The sequence below is a fragment of the Salvelinus fontinalis genome, chromosome 18, assembly GCF_029448725.1.
Source record: "Salvelinus fontinalis isolate EN_2023a chromosome 18, ASM2944872v1, whole genome shotgun sequence".
Taxonomy (NCBI): Eukaryota; Metazoa; Chordata; class Actinopteri; order Salmoniformes; family Salmonidae; genus Salvelinus; species Salvelinus fontinalis.
This window is the reverse complement of record NC_074682.1, coordinates 12,778,193-12,791,214: the sequence shown is the minus strand read 5'-3', so window position 1 is coordinate 12,791,214 and position 13,022 is coordinate 12,778,193. Positions and strand designations below refer to the sequence as shown.

The window sequence follows — 13,022 nt, the reverse complement described above, 5'->3', positions numbered from 1 at the left end:
CAATACAGTGACAGTTCCATCAATTGCCAGGGCCTGACCTTACCAGTCTTGGGTTGTTGTCACATATTAAGGCATGTATCTTCTTTATTACTCTTGGTAAAGATTCATTTACTCCACATGATGATTGAATGGTGCGGGTGGAAGAGAATCATTTTAAGGGTGTCTGATATTAGAGTGTATCCTACAATTTGTTAGAGTAGCGATGAGAGATAATGTCTGTGGCTCTCAGCTTCATGTCAACATTGTTACGACCTGGTGTCTAAAGCCACATGTGGTCATCCCAAATGATCAGCAATGTTTTAGAGAAGATTCTACTGTAAAATCAGTGAAAAAAGTACTGAAACATGAAAGTAAATGTCCAGTGTTTCCCAATGACTATGAAATTAATTACAGTAAGCATGTTCCATCCACAGTTTTTATGCTCGTAAAGTCATGCCGTATTAAAAAAAGATAACGACAGCTGTGATGGAAACAGGACGTTTCGGTACAATTCTATGAACGCCGACAGATCATTTGTTTGTCCGTTCGACATGGTGGGATCTTTTTGTGTGGGTACAATTCATTATGCAAGAAATGGCGGTGGGAAGGCCTTGATGCGCAAATATTGATCTAGTAACCATCATATCGAAGTAAACTTGGAGTTGCGATGATATGGATTGTGGTCCTTCCACTATGACTCAGAAACCATGCAGTTAATTAGGCTACAGATGAAATAAGTAATGAACTTTACAGGGTGGTGAAAGTGCACGGTCATGATCTTGATGCATCTTTCCAATAAATATCGAGGGTCTTATTCTGATGACATGATAATCGATGTTTGACTGCTCTTTGACCAATAAAAAAAATTCCCACACTTTTCCCTAATAATCTCATCATGTAGACTAGCCTACCCATACAGCCTACCTTCACTACATCTGTGAGCTGTTGTTGGCTAGAGCACACCTGCCAGGACTAGAATAGGCACGTTTGCTATTTATCTCAACAGTTTTTGTGACAAAATTATGGGTAGAGTTGAAAATGCAATGGAACATGAAAACTTAAGTGAAAAATAACATTTTGTGTGGACTACGTCATCACGCTGTTACGGCTGTCCTCGCTGACAGAAGGTGTGGACCAAAACGCAGAGTGGTTAGTGTTCATTATTTTAATGAAAGTCAACAAAACAATTCAAAATACAAAAACAACCAACGTGACAAAACCGAAACCGTCCTGTGTGGCAACAAAACCTCCACAGGAACAAACACCCACAAAACACCAGTGAAACCCTGGCTGCCTTAGTATGACTCTCAATCAGGGACAAACGATACACACCTGTCTCTGATTGAGAATCATACCAGGCCAAACACAAAAATCCCAACATAGAAAAACAAACCTAGACCAACCCACCCAACTCACGCCCTGACCAACTAAAACAAATACATAACAAAGGAAAACAAGTCAGGAACGTGACAGAACCCCCCCCTTAAGGTGCGAACTCCGGGCGCACCAGCACAAAGTCTAGGGGAGGGTCTGGGTGGGCGTCTGTCCACGGTGGCGGCTCTGGTGCTGGGCGAGGTCCCCACCCCACCATAGTCACTCCCAGCTTCCGTATCCCCCTCCCAATGACCACCCTCCAACTAAACCCACCTAAATGAAGGGGCAGCACCGGGATAAGGGGCGGCAGCTCCGGGCTGAGGTACTCTGGCAGGTCCTGGCTGAGGGACTCTGGCAGGTCCTGGCTGAGGGACTCTGGCAGGTCCTGGCTGAGGGACTCTGGCAGGTCCTGGCTGAGGGACTCTGGCAGGTCCTGGCTGAGGGACTCTGGCAGGTCCTGGCTGAGGGACTCTGGCAGGTCCTGGCTGAGGGGCTCTGGCAGGTCCTGGCTGAGGGGCTCTGGCTGGTCCTGGCTGAGGGGCTCTGGCTGGTCCTGGCTGGGCGGCTCTGGCTGGTCCTGGCTGGGCGGCTCTGGCTGGTCCTGGCTGGGCGGCTCTGGCTGGTCCTGGCTGGGCGGCTCTGGCTGGTCCTGGCTGGGCGGCTCTGGCTGGTCCTGGCTGGGCGGCTCTGGCTGGTCCTGGCTGGGCGGCTCTGGCAGGTCCTGGCTGGGCGGCTCTGGCAGGTCCTGGCTGAGGGACTCTGGCAGGTCCTGGCTGAGGGACTCTGGCAGGTCCTGGCTGAGGGACTCTGGCAGGTCCTGGCTGAGGGACTCTGGCAGGTCCTGGCTGAGGGACTCTGGCAGGTCCTGGCTGAGGGACTCTGGCAGGTCCTGGCTGAGGGACTCTGGCAGGTCCTGGCTGAGGGGCTCTGGCTGGTCCTGGCTGAGGGGCTCTGGCTGGTCCTGGCTGGGCGCGCTCTGGCTGGTCCTGGCTGGGCGCGCTCTGGCTGGTCCTGGCTGGGTGCGCTCTGGCTGGTCCTGGCTGGACGGCTCTGGCTGGTCCTGGCTGGACGGCTCTGGCTGGTCCTGGCTGGACGGCTCTGGCTGGTCCTGGCTGGACGGCTCTGGCTGGTCCTGGCTGGACGGCTCTGGCTGGTCCTGGCTGGACGGCTCTGAAGGCTCGGGACAGACGGGCAGCGCTGGGCAGGCAGACAGTTCAGACCACGCTGGGCAGGCAGGCAGTTCAGACAGCGCTGAGCAGGCAAGCAGCGCAGGCGGCGTTGGGCAGACGGCCGACTCTGACCTGCTGAGGCGCACAGTAGGCCTGGTGCGTGGTGCCGGAACTGGAGGCACTGGTCTGGAGACACGCACCACAGGGAGAGTGCGTGGAGTAGGCACTGGTGGTACTGAGCTGGGGTGGGAAGGTGGCGCCGGATATACCGGACCGTGAAGGAGGACACGTGCTCTTGAGCACCGAGCCTCCCCAACCCTACCAGGTTGAATGGTCACCGTAGCCCTGCCAGTGCGGCGAGGTGGAATAGCCCGCACTGGGCTATGCAGGCGAACCGGGGACACCACCTGTAAGGCTGGTGCCATGTACGCCGGCCCGAGGAGACGTACTGGAGGCCAGATACGTTGGGCCGGCTTCATGACATCCGGCTCGATGCCCAACCTAGCCCTCCCAGTGCGGCAAGGTGGAATAGCCCTCACTGGGCTAAGCACACGTACTGGGGACACCGTGCGCTTTACCGCATAACACGGTGTCTGACCAGTACGACGCCCTCTCACTCCACGGTAAGCCCGGGGAGTTGACTCAGGTAACCAACCCGGCTTCGCCACACTCCCCTTTAGCCCCCCACCCCCCAAAGAAATTTTTGGGTGAGCCTCTCGGGCTTCCGTGCTAGCCGCGTACCCTCATACCTTCGGTTCCTCTCTCCGGTTGCCTCTGCTCTCCTCGTTGCCTCCAGCTGTTCCCATGGGAGGCGATCCTTTCCAGCCAGGTTCTCCTCCCATGTGTAGCAACCCTTGCCGTTCAAGACGTCTTCCCATGTCCATTCCTCTGTCTGTCTCTGCTGCTGTCGCTGCCCTTCTCCACTCCGCTTGGTCCTCTTGTGGTGGGTGTTTCTGTTACGGTTCTCCTCTTCCTCCGAAGAGGAGGAGCATGGATTGAACCAGAACGCAGCGGGTGTTGAATACATAATGATTTATTAGACACGGCGAAACACTGACACGAACTATACTTGATAAACTACAAAAACAATAAACGATGTAGACAGACCTGAACAATACGAACTTACATATAACACGAAGAACGCACGAACAGGGAAAATAGACTACACAAAAGAACGATGTACAAACAAACCGAAAACAGTCCCGTGTGGCGCAACGACATACACAGACACAGGAGACAATCACCGCAAACAAACAGTGTGAACACACCTACCTTAATATGACTCTCAATCAGAGGAAATGAAAAACACCTGCCTCTAATTGAGAGCCATATCAGGTCACCCAAAACCCTGGCTGCCTTAGGATGACTCTCAATCAGGGACAAACGATACACACCTGTCTCTGATTGAGAATCATACCAGGCCAAACACAAAAATCCCAACATAGAAAAACAAACCTAGACCAACCCACCCAACTCACGCCCTGACCAACTAAAACAAATACATAACAAAGGAAAACAGGTCAGGAACGTGACACACGCACTGACTTTTGTCCACAACAGTTCAGTTTAGCAGAACACACCACTGTTGGGAAAATGTGCCTATTTTCTTTATGCGTATTTTTGAATATGCGCATGAAAATCTGTTGCCAATGGGATGGAAACCTAGCTAATACGAGTGAAATATGAGTCAATTTGTTTTTCATGAAGTATGTTAAAAATAAGTTTTTCTGTGTTGGAATGGTGTGGGCGTACCACAACAACAGAATGGTGTGGGTGGATACCGGTCATTACAAATATTCATGTGAGTAGACCACTGATCGGCCAGCTCATTTTCCTTAGAGGATGGCATCATGTTATGTGAGGAAATTGGTGAATTTGACACTATTATACCTTTGGGCACAAAATACTCTACATCTTATTAATCTTGTGCCGATAGTTTTCCATGTGTTCATTTCTTACCTGTTTCTATGTTATCTGTATTGTGTTCTTGAACTTGAAAATGGTTTTCTGTTGATTCACATGTAATACATGAATGTCATTTTATACTGTAACTTGCGTACCACTTAGTTGGTGCAGTACAGTCAGTGGCGTAGCGCATGTTCACGGGGGCCCCCGCAAGGGTCGAGGAAGGACCTTTATTGTCCAACAAGTGTTTAAAGGCCATGATTGTTTAATTCTAAAAATGGAATTATTCAAATATGTAATACACATCTCCAAACTTCTCTTTGTTTTGTTTTATAGCACTGTGAAAGACTCCAGGGCTAATCTTGTTAGCATTTTGGCATGTTTTTCTAGATTTAGAACATAAAATAACATTTATGAAGCAAACATTATTCCTTAGGTCTAGCATAGCAAATACTTCAATGTTGCAGAACGATGATTACAATATTTTTTCAGAAAATTGACTAAAACAAATATCTTAAGAGGGTTAGTCATCAGTGACGGAGCCACTGACAGAGTTGACAACAGATACTCAAAACAGACATATTTTTTCCTCATAAAATAAAGTTCAGTACCAACATTTGTAAATATGGAAAATGATTCAATTGAAAATCCCCAATAAAAACATAACCATTCTGTCAGATCTTTCAGGACTCAGACAGAGTTGACGTTAGAGAAAAATGTGACAGAGTTGATGTTTTACGGAGTTGACAAAAATTGAATACCACTTTACTCAAGTGGTGTACACAGTAGCAATTTTGTTTTTCCTCAGTTGCTTTATAACTCTAAAACTTAATTAAATTGTGACATATTTGGACCAAAATTCATACCATAGTCTATCTTAATCTATCAGGCAGATGGAGTTGACAGATTATGGTTGTCACCATGGTGATTCCAATATTGTTTGTTTTAATCTATCAAAAGTAGAGAACTTTACAGACCATGAGTGGTTTTGATGCCATGTAATGAGTACATGAATAAGGGGTCCTTGTGGTATAGCTGACCCTGCTCATTCCTGATTAAGTCAACCAAATCTCTGGACACACATTTTAGGAATCAAAGTTTTGAGAGAAATATTCTTTCAAGTCACAGAGGGATATTCCAATAAATTACATCCTATAATTTTTCAGTTAATATACATTTTTGCCCGTTATTACATTTGAAACTGTTTTTTGGAGAGTTTGAAATTGGGACCCTTTGCTCCGGACAAAGGCGTTTCCAGGCAAAGAGCCGACATGGAAATGAATAAAAACAAATCTTTTCCCTTATAAAATAATGCAACAAAATCCAAAGCTCGTTCCACCCCGTGTGGGGGCTGCGGTGGTGCTACGTCAGTAAGCCCGCTTCAGCTCAATCAAAAATACATTCTGTCCATGTGCAGATTAAATTAATGAAATATGTTATTGCTCTTAAAATGAATTCTATGGAGATATGGCTTCAATCAATACCATCTTCTTCCAGAGAAGCGTAATGAAAGTTGGCTATTTAGTGTTTTAAAATATGCTCTGTGATTATTCCACTGGAGCTTGACCTTGCAAAGTTGAGATAATAAAAAGAGACCAAGAACAATGAACATCAAATACTTCAAGGAGATGTGTGTTTCTCTGCCTTTCCTCCTGAATTGACTTACTTTAATTGCACAGATATTGAAAGCCTTGTCAGTAAGATCCATAGGAAATGGATCATTGTCATTACGGACGCACTGATGTTGTCTGAAGGACAAGCTCTGCTTTTTAATTCAGTAATTGAGTTCTGGGTAAAGAAAGTTCAAAAAGAAATTCAAATCAGCATTGAACGTGAACCTCATGCATAGTGTTTTATAGTGTTTTAATCATGATTCTTGTGTACTGTCATCTTTTTTTAAATACATAATTGTTGTGATTAATTTCCTTAGGTTTGTCAAGGAATGACTGGCTGAACATAAAAATTGTTTAAGAACGCAACAGATGATTAAATAAGAAGATTTATTTTCTTAGGTTTTTGACAATCTTTCAACCACTGTAAATCATCTTTATCTCATCCAGCCCCTATCAACACTGTATCAATCCTTTTCCATTTTGTACAACAACTGTCACGTTTATCTCATCCAGCCCCTTTCAACACTGTATCAATCCTTTTCCATTTTGTACAACAACTGTCACGTTTATCTCATCCAGCCCCTTTCAACACTGTATCAAACCTTTTCCATTTTGTACAACAACTGTCATGTTTATCTCATTCTGGTGTTAATATTCAGAATTAATTTTATCTCTTAATATTCATGGGATGTATCATTTATTCCTCACAACTTCTTCACACCCTTAGGATATACTCACCCTGATTGATGTAATGTTCAATTTGTTTGCTCTGTGAATGCAAATCCTCTGATGTTGGAACTGTTGCTTCCTGCCTCGCTCACTTTAAACCAATGGCTAGTTTTCCATCTGCTCATTTCCATGTCTATGAACTTGAAGTGACATTGAGCACAGGGGAAGAGCTGTCTAAAATAAAACATAATCATTAATAATAATTTATTACATTTGTAAAGTGCTTTTCATTATACAAGAATAATCTCAAAGTGCATAATAATGGCACTTTGTTGGACTTTCTTATCAGAAATATTTAGGAATATCTTAAACAAACTGCATCTGCTTACATGTAAGTGATTTGGCAGTCATGTTTGGATATATTTTTTGGTCTACTAGTAATACCCGATGGTAAGGTCTGAATTTCAGTATGGACAACAATCAGCACTCTGCTTCCTACACTCTTAGAGAAAAAGGTGTTATCTAGAACCTTAAATGGTTCTTCGGCTGGCCCCATAGGAAAACCTTTTGAAGAACCCTTTTTGGTTCCAGGTAGATCCCTTTTGGGTTCCATGTAGAACCCTTTCTACCGAGGGTTCTACATGAAACCCAAAAAGGTTCTACATAGAACCAAAAAGGGTTCTGCCTGGAACCAAAAAGGGTTATTCTATGGGGACAGCCGAAGAACCCTTTTGGAACCCTTTTTTCTAAGAGTGTACAGTGTAAAGTTTCAATAGGTACATATTCTTCAGTTGGAAAAAGTTATGATTCTCTAGATATTCTGCTGGACCGTCAAGGTTACCCCCATGAGAGTGGTGGTGCTCCAAATAATTTGGCGTTACCCTTCCCTCTCTGAACTTTTGATGGATGATGGTGCTGCCGGTGAGGAGTAGGTCCTGTCTGCTGACTGAGGCATGGCTAACTGATGAATAGAGGGCCACTCTCTCACTCAATACCGTCTGGCCTTGATAAGTATTTCTATTGATTCATTATCAGTGATTATGTAAAGATGTACACCCATATTTCATACTGATGAATAGCTTGTATATCCAATGTGTCTGAGTCACAGAGTTCAGTTGTTACGTGGAAACTATTTCAAAGGCCATGCTTTGAATGTGATACATTGTTAAACAGTGTATTCAAGTTTGACTATAGTGTTAGACTGAAAACTTACCAAATCATTTGTTAGAGAAAAGGTATTTGTTGGCAATGGAAATTAAAATGTGGGTCCGGATTAAAAGTATGTTAGTACAGACATTTTTATATCCACTACCGGTAAAAAGTTTTAAAACACCTACACATTCAAGGGGTTTTCTTAATTTTTACTATTTTCTACATTGTAGAATAATGGTGAAGACATCAAAACTAAACATAACACATATGGAATCATGTAGTAACCAAAAAAGTGTTAAATAACTCAAAATAAACGTTATATTTGAAATTATTCAAATAGCCACCCTTTGCCTTGATGACAGCTTTGCACACTCTTGGCATTCTCTCAACCAGCTTTATGAGGTAGTCAAATGGAATGCATTTCAATTAACAGATGTGCATTCTTAAAAGTAAATTTCCTTCTTAATGCTTTTGAGCCAATCAGTTGTGTTGTGACAAGGTAGGGGGGATATACAGAAGATGGCCCTATTTGGTAAAAGAACAAGTCCATATTATGGCAAGAACAGCTCAAATAAGCAAAGAGAAACAACAGTCCATCATTACTTTAAGACATGAAGGTCAGTCAATATGGAACATTTCAAGAACTTGGCTCTCATGAGGACCGCCACAGGAATGGAAGACCCAGAGTTACCTCTGCTGCAGAGGATACGTTCATTAGAGTTACCAGCCTCAGAAATTGCAGCCCAAATAAATGCTTCACAGAGTTCAAGTAACAGACACATCTCAACATCAACTGTTCAGAGGAGACTGTGTGAATCAAGCTTTCATGGTTGAATTGCTGCAAAGAAACCACTACTAAAGGACACCAATAATAAGAAGAGACTTGCTTGGGCCAAGAAACACGAGCAATGGACATTAGACCTGTGAAAATCTGTCCTTTAGTCTGGAGTCCAAATTGGAGATTTTTGGTTCCAACCGCCGTGTCTTTGTGAGATGAGGTGTGGGTGAATGGATTATCTCCGCATGTGTATTTCCCACCGTGAAGCATGGAGGAGGATGTGCTATGGTGTGGGGGTGCTTTGCTGGTAACACTGCCCGTGATTTTTTTTAAATTCAAGGCACACTTAACCAGCATGGCTACCACAGCATTCTGCAGCGATATGCCATCCCATCTGGTTTGTGCTTAGTGAGACTATCATTTGTTTTTCAACCGGACAATGACCCAACACACCTCCAGGCTGAGTAAGGGCTATTTTACCAAGAAGGAGAGTGATGGTCTTGTTGCATCAGATGACCTGGCCTCCACAATCCCCCAACCTCAACCAAATTGAGATGGTTTGGGATGAGTCGGGCCACAGAGTGAAGGAAAAGCAGCCATGAAGTGCTCAGCATATGTGGGAACTCCTTCAAGACTATTGGAAAAGAAATCCAGGTGAAGCTGGTTGAGAGAATGCCAAGAGTGTGCAAAGCTGTCATCAAGGCAAAGGGTGGCTATTTGAAGAATCTCAAATACAAAATATATTTTGATTTGTTTAACACTTCTTTGGTTACTGAATGATTCCGTATGTGTTATTTCATAGTTTTGATGTCTTCACTATTATTCTACAATGTAGAAAAAAGTCAAATAAAGAAAAATCCTTGAATGAGTAGGTGTTCTAAAACTTTTGACCGGTAGTGTATATTTTGCCAGAAAACGGTCATTAGTTGTTTTTAGTTTATATTCACAGAGCGCGTATGTACTTCTCTCACAGAACATGTGCAATTGCAGTTTCGCTGTTTTTATTTCCTTTTTTTCCCTCTGGGCTATAGATTTATACGAGCCCTGTTCATCCAGAGATTTGAGAATCCTAGATTTACTGAACATGGTGTGAAAATCCCACTAAGTCACGAGAGCAGACCACAAGCCCTGGAGGATATACAGTACATAAATCCCTCATTTAAATGTGAATAATTCCTGAACATTACTCTCCAGCTGTTGTGATAATGTGTATAGATAGAGCACAGTAAGCTGAGTTAATGAAGGGTAAATATCTACCAGCTATTTCAACTTTTTCCTTAATAGAATGCAGGTACTGTATCTGTACAGTACTGTGTGTAGTTGCATCAGATATCATGTACATTTCTCCACCTTGTGGCTTTGAATGCTTCTTCTTTGATAAGAGCAAAATGAAAAGAAAGATCAGTCATTACTGCACATTTGAACCTACTCTATGATGCAATGTCAAATCCAGTTAAACCAGGTGCAGTAAGTTAAGCGTGCAAAGATGAGTCTAACTTTCAATCCCCTGCAAATCCTCCGGGGTTTCTGAGTTCAGCGGAAAGGGAAGGATGTGGAAACCATCAAAGCCTCCCCAGGATCTCGACCATCAAGGAGACCCAGCTATAGACCCTACACAGCCTGCTGTGAGCAGAAAGAATACCTCACTCTGTACCTCAAATAGAGATACTGTGGCCAAAGTGTCTTAAAAGATCAAAATTGCTTTCCGAACTGAAGGGGTAGAGAAGACTAGCAACAACAGATATAGTACTATGGTCCATGTCAAACAAAAACAGATCATCATCAACAAAATGTCATATCTGATAGCAACACATCTACTTCCAGAGATCAAGTCATGATGACAAACTTATTTGAATATGTGGTTTATGGTGTGCGATGGGTACTAGAGTAGAACATCATTGAAATAGACCCTCAGTCCCTTTAGCTCTACCCCCATCACGGTAGTAAATCGTACCTCCAGGAGTTGGTTGCGTAATGAATCCCATTGTTCCGCTTGGACAGCCTTGTTGAAGTATGATAAGTTGTCCTGGCATTTAGAATGCTCATATAGCCGGGATGTGATCATCAGGTTCATCTGGATCATTGTGTGTAATGTCATCCCACACTTAAAATAATGGACGCTAATTGGATAAAGAGTCACATTCAAACTGTGATTTATTGTAGTTAGCTGGTTCCATTATGGACATAGACCTACGTTATTGTATTGCTAGTGTCTTCTGTTTTTCCTCTCTCGTGTGTATGTTTAGATAGAATCGAAAGACGTAACCAGTCTTGATACTACGAAGCAATTCTTTTCTCACTTGATTTGAATTTATTTATATATTTCCTTTTGTATTTCTCAAAAGAAATCATGGCGAAGAGTAGTTCAATGCCAACATATACAAGGCCTGTTATTTTTGTTGCGACTGATGTGAATTCTTTGAAATGTCCCTTGAAGGCTGACTGCATGCTTTCTTTTGAACAAAAAGAGCACGAGCACAGCTGTGTGCCTAGAGGAGCATGCATTTGGTCAAGTCCCTCCCCAGCACTGGCTGCTCTGACTCTGCAGAGGCTCCTCTTAAGACATAGGCTGTACAATACTGTATTAAGGATTTCTGCTGGGCTCTTCAGGCCCTTTTTGCAACAATGGTTTGTTTGCTCTGTTTTGGCTTTCAGGACAGGAGGGGGCACAGTGAATTTGACCACTATCATTATGTTTTGTATCTGTGTGTGTGTGTGTGTGTGTGTGTGTGTGTGTGTGTGTGTGTGTGTGTGTGTGTGTGTGTGTGTGTGTGTGTGTGTGTGTGTGTGTGTGTGTGTGTGTGTGTGTGTGTGTGTGTGTGTGTGTGTGTGTGTGTGTGTGTGTGTGTGTTTTATCAGGATGATCAAAAAATGGCCTCCTGCACTTGCAGTGAAGTGGTCCCAGTACCGCTTCTTTTTACTGCGATGGCTTTTATCTCGATCCCAAATAATGCCCCAAAAAGATACTTTGTTAAATTAATTCAGCACCTTAGATGTCCAATGCTTTTGTCCACTTTGTTCCTTTAGGCTCTCTATTTCCTAGGCTCTCTGTGGCTTTTATCTAGCACCCCATCCTGTGTTGAGATGAAAGAGGGCGGCAGTGCCACTCCAAACCTTTTGTTACCAATCCCCCGGTACCAAGATTGGACCAATATAGACACAGAATTACCTCCATGGGCCCACATGCACGGGACATTGGCAAGTCATTCATTAAATTTGTGTTTTGATAGAGAAAAGTCAAGCAGTCTAGACTTCCCAAATGGAGAGTTCACTTGCAGACAATTAAGCCCAGTCAGTCCAGAGATCACATTCTCTTTTACCAGTAATACTGTCTATAGTTGAAATGTAGAAACACTTTCAACTGCCATAGCATATGAAACAGTTTTGGAGGTAGTAGAATATGTTCAGAATAGAATGTATTCAACCAAAATTATTCCAAAATGGCATAAACGTTGTACTGATTTTCTACCAGTGTGCAGTTTAATGGTATGGTTTTAACAAAATGCATCTCTCTTTTTGTAGTGAGAAAGAAAATATAAGTCTCCTTCATTCCTTTTTTTTCATCAGATCAATTGCAGAGGTAGATGCATATAATTGACTCCAAATTGTCAAATCTCATATTAATCTGTGAGAAGTTGCAAGGAACATATTTTCTTAATAGAGCTTAAGAGTCTCAAATAGCTATTAGCAAAAGTGTGTTCTTGCATGGGTTCAGAGGAGATTTATGTTTTAAGAAATAATTACAGCCTGCCTCCTAATAGACTTGTCCCATAGTCAGTATGACATATATTAGCTGACCTTATAGTCCTCTTCATAAATCAGTGAGCCCAGTAATTTTACATTTAAATCTGCTCCTGGAGCAGAACTAATCAGCAATATAGTTTCAAAGCAGGTTGGGTTGGTTGCAGAGAGAGACGCTCAAGACTTTTCCATTGAGTCGCCCTGGAAAGAGAGCTTTCCTTCCTGCATCGCTGCTCGAGGTGACATGACAATATGGAGCATATTACAGAGCAAGGTTAATTAAGGTTAATTCATCCAATTTGAACAATAGGTGCTCTTAAATCTGCGATATCACCCGTTATCAAATAAATGTCTCGTCGTTCCCTGTGGTCGAAAGATACAGTATGAATGTCCTTCTTATCGCTGTCTGTGTCCCCAAACGGTCAAATTCTTTCTAACTTGGCCCATTTTTGTGTAGACAGGTATCACTTGCAGTAAATTACCACTGGTTATATTCATACTGTCCCCACTTTAAACAGTGTTAATACAAAATAAACGAAATGGAACATTCAGTAGTGTTTGGGAAATATCAAAGGGAGAAGAGGAAAATCAGGGGAATTTGTCCACAAGCTCGACTGCTGCTGTTTTGTCTTTGTGTGATAT

General features: G+C 43.1%; 1 protein-coding gene across 3 annotated transcripts in view; it reads left to right on the top strand.

The window, feature by feature from the left end:
- LOC129815003 (contactin-4-like) overlaps nucleotides 1–13,022 on the top strand; it is a 174,038-nt gene that overhangs the window by 53,704 nt on the left and 107,312 nt on the right. The gene's annotated exons all lie outside the window — the stretch shown is intronic.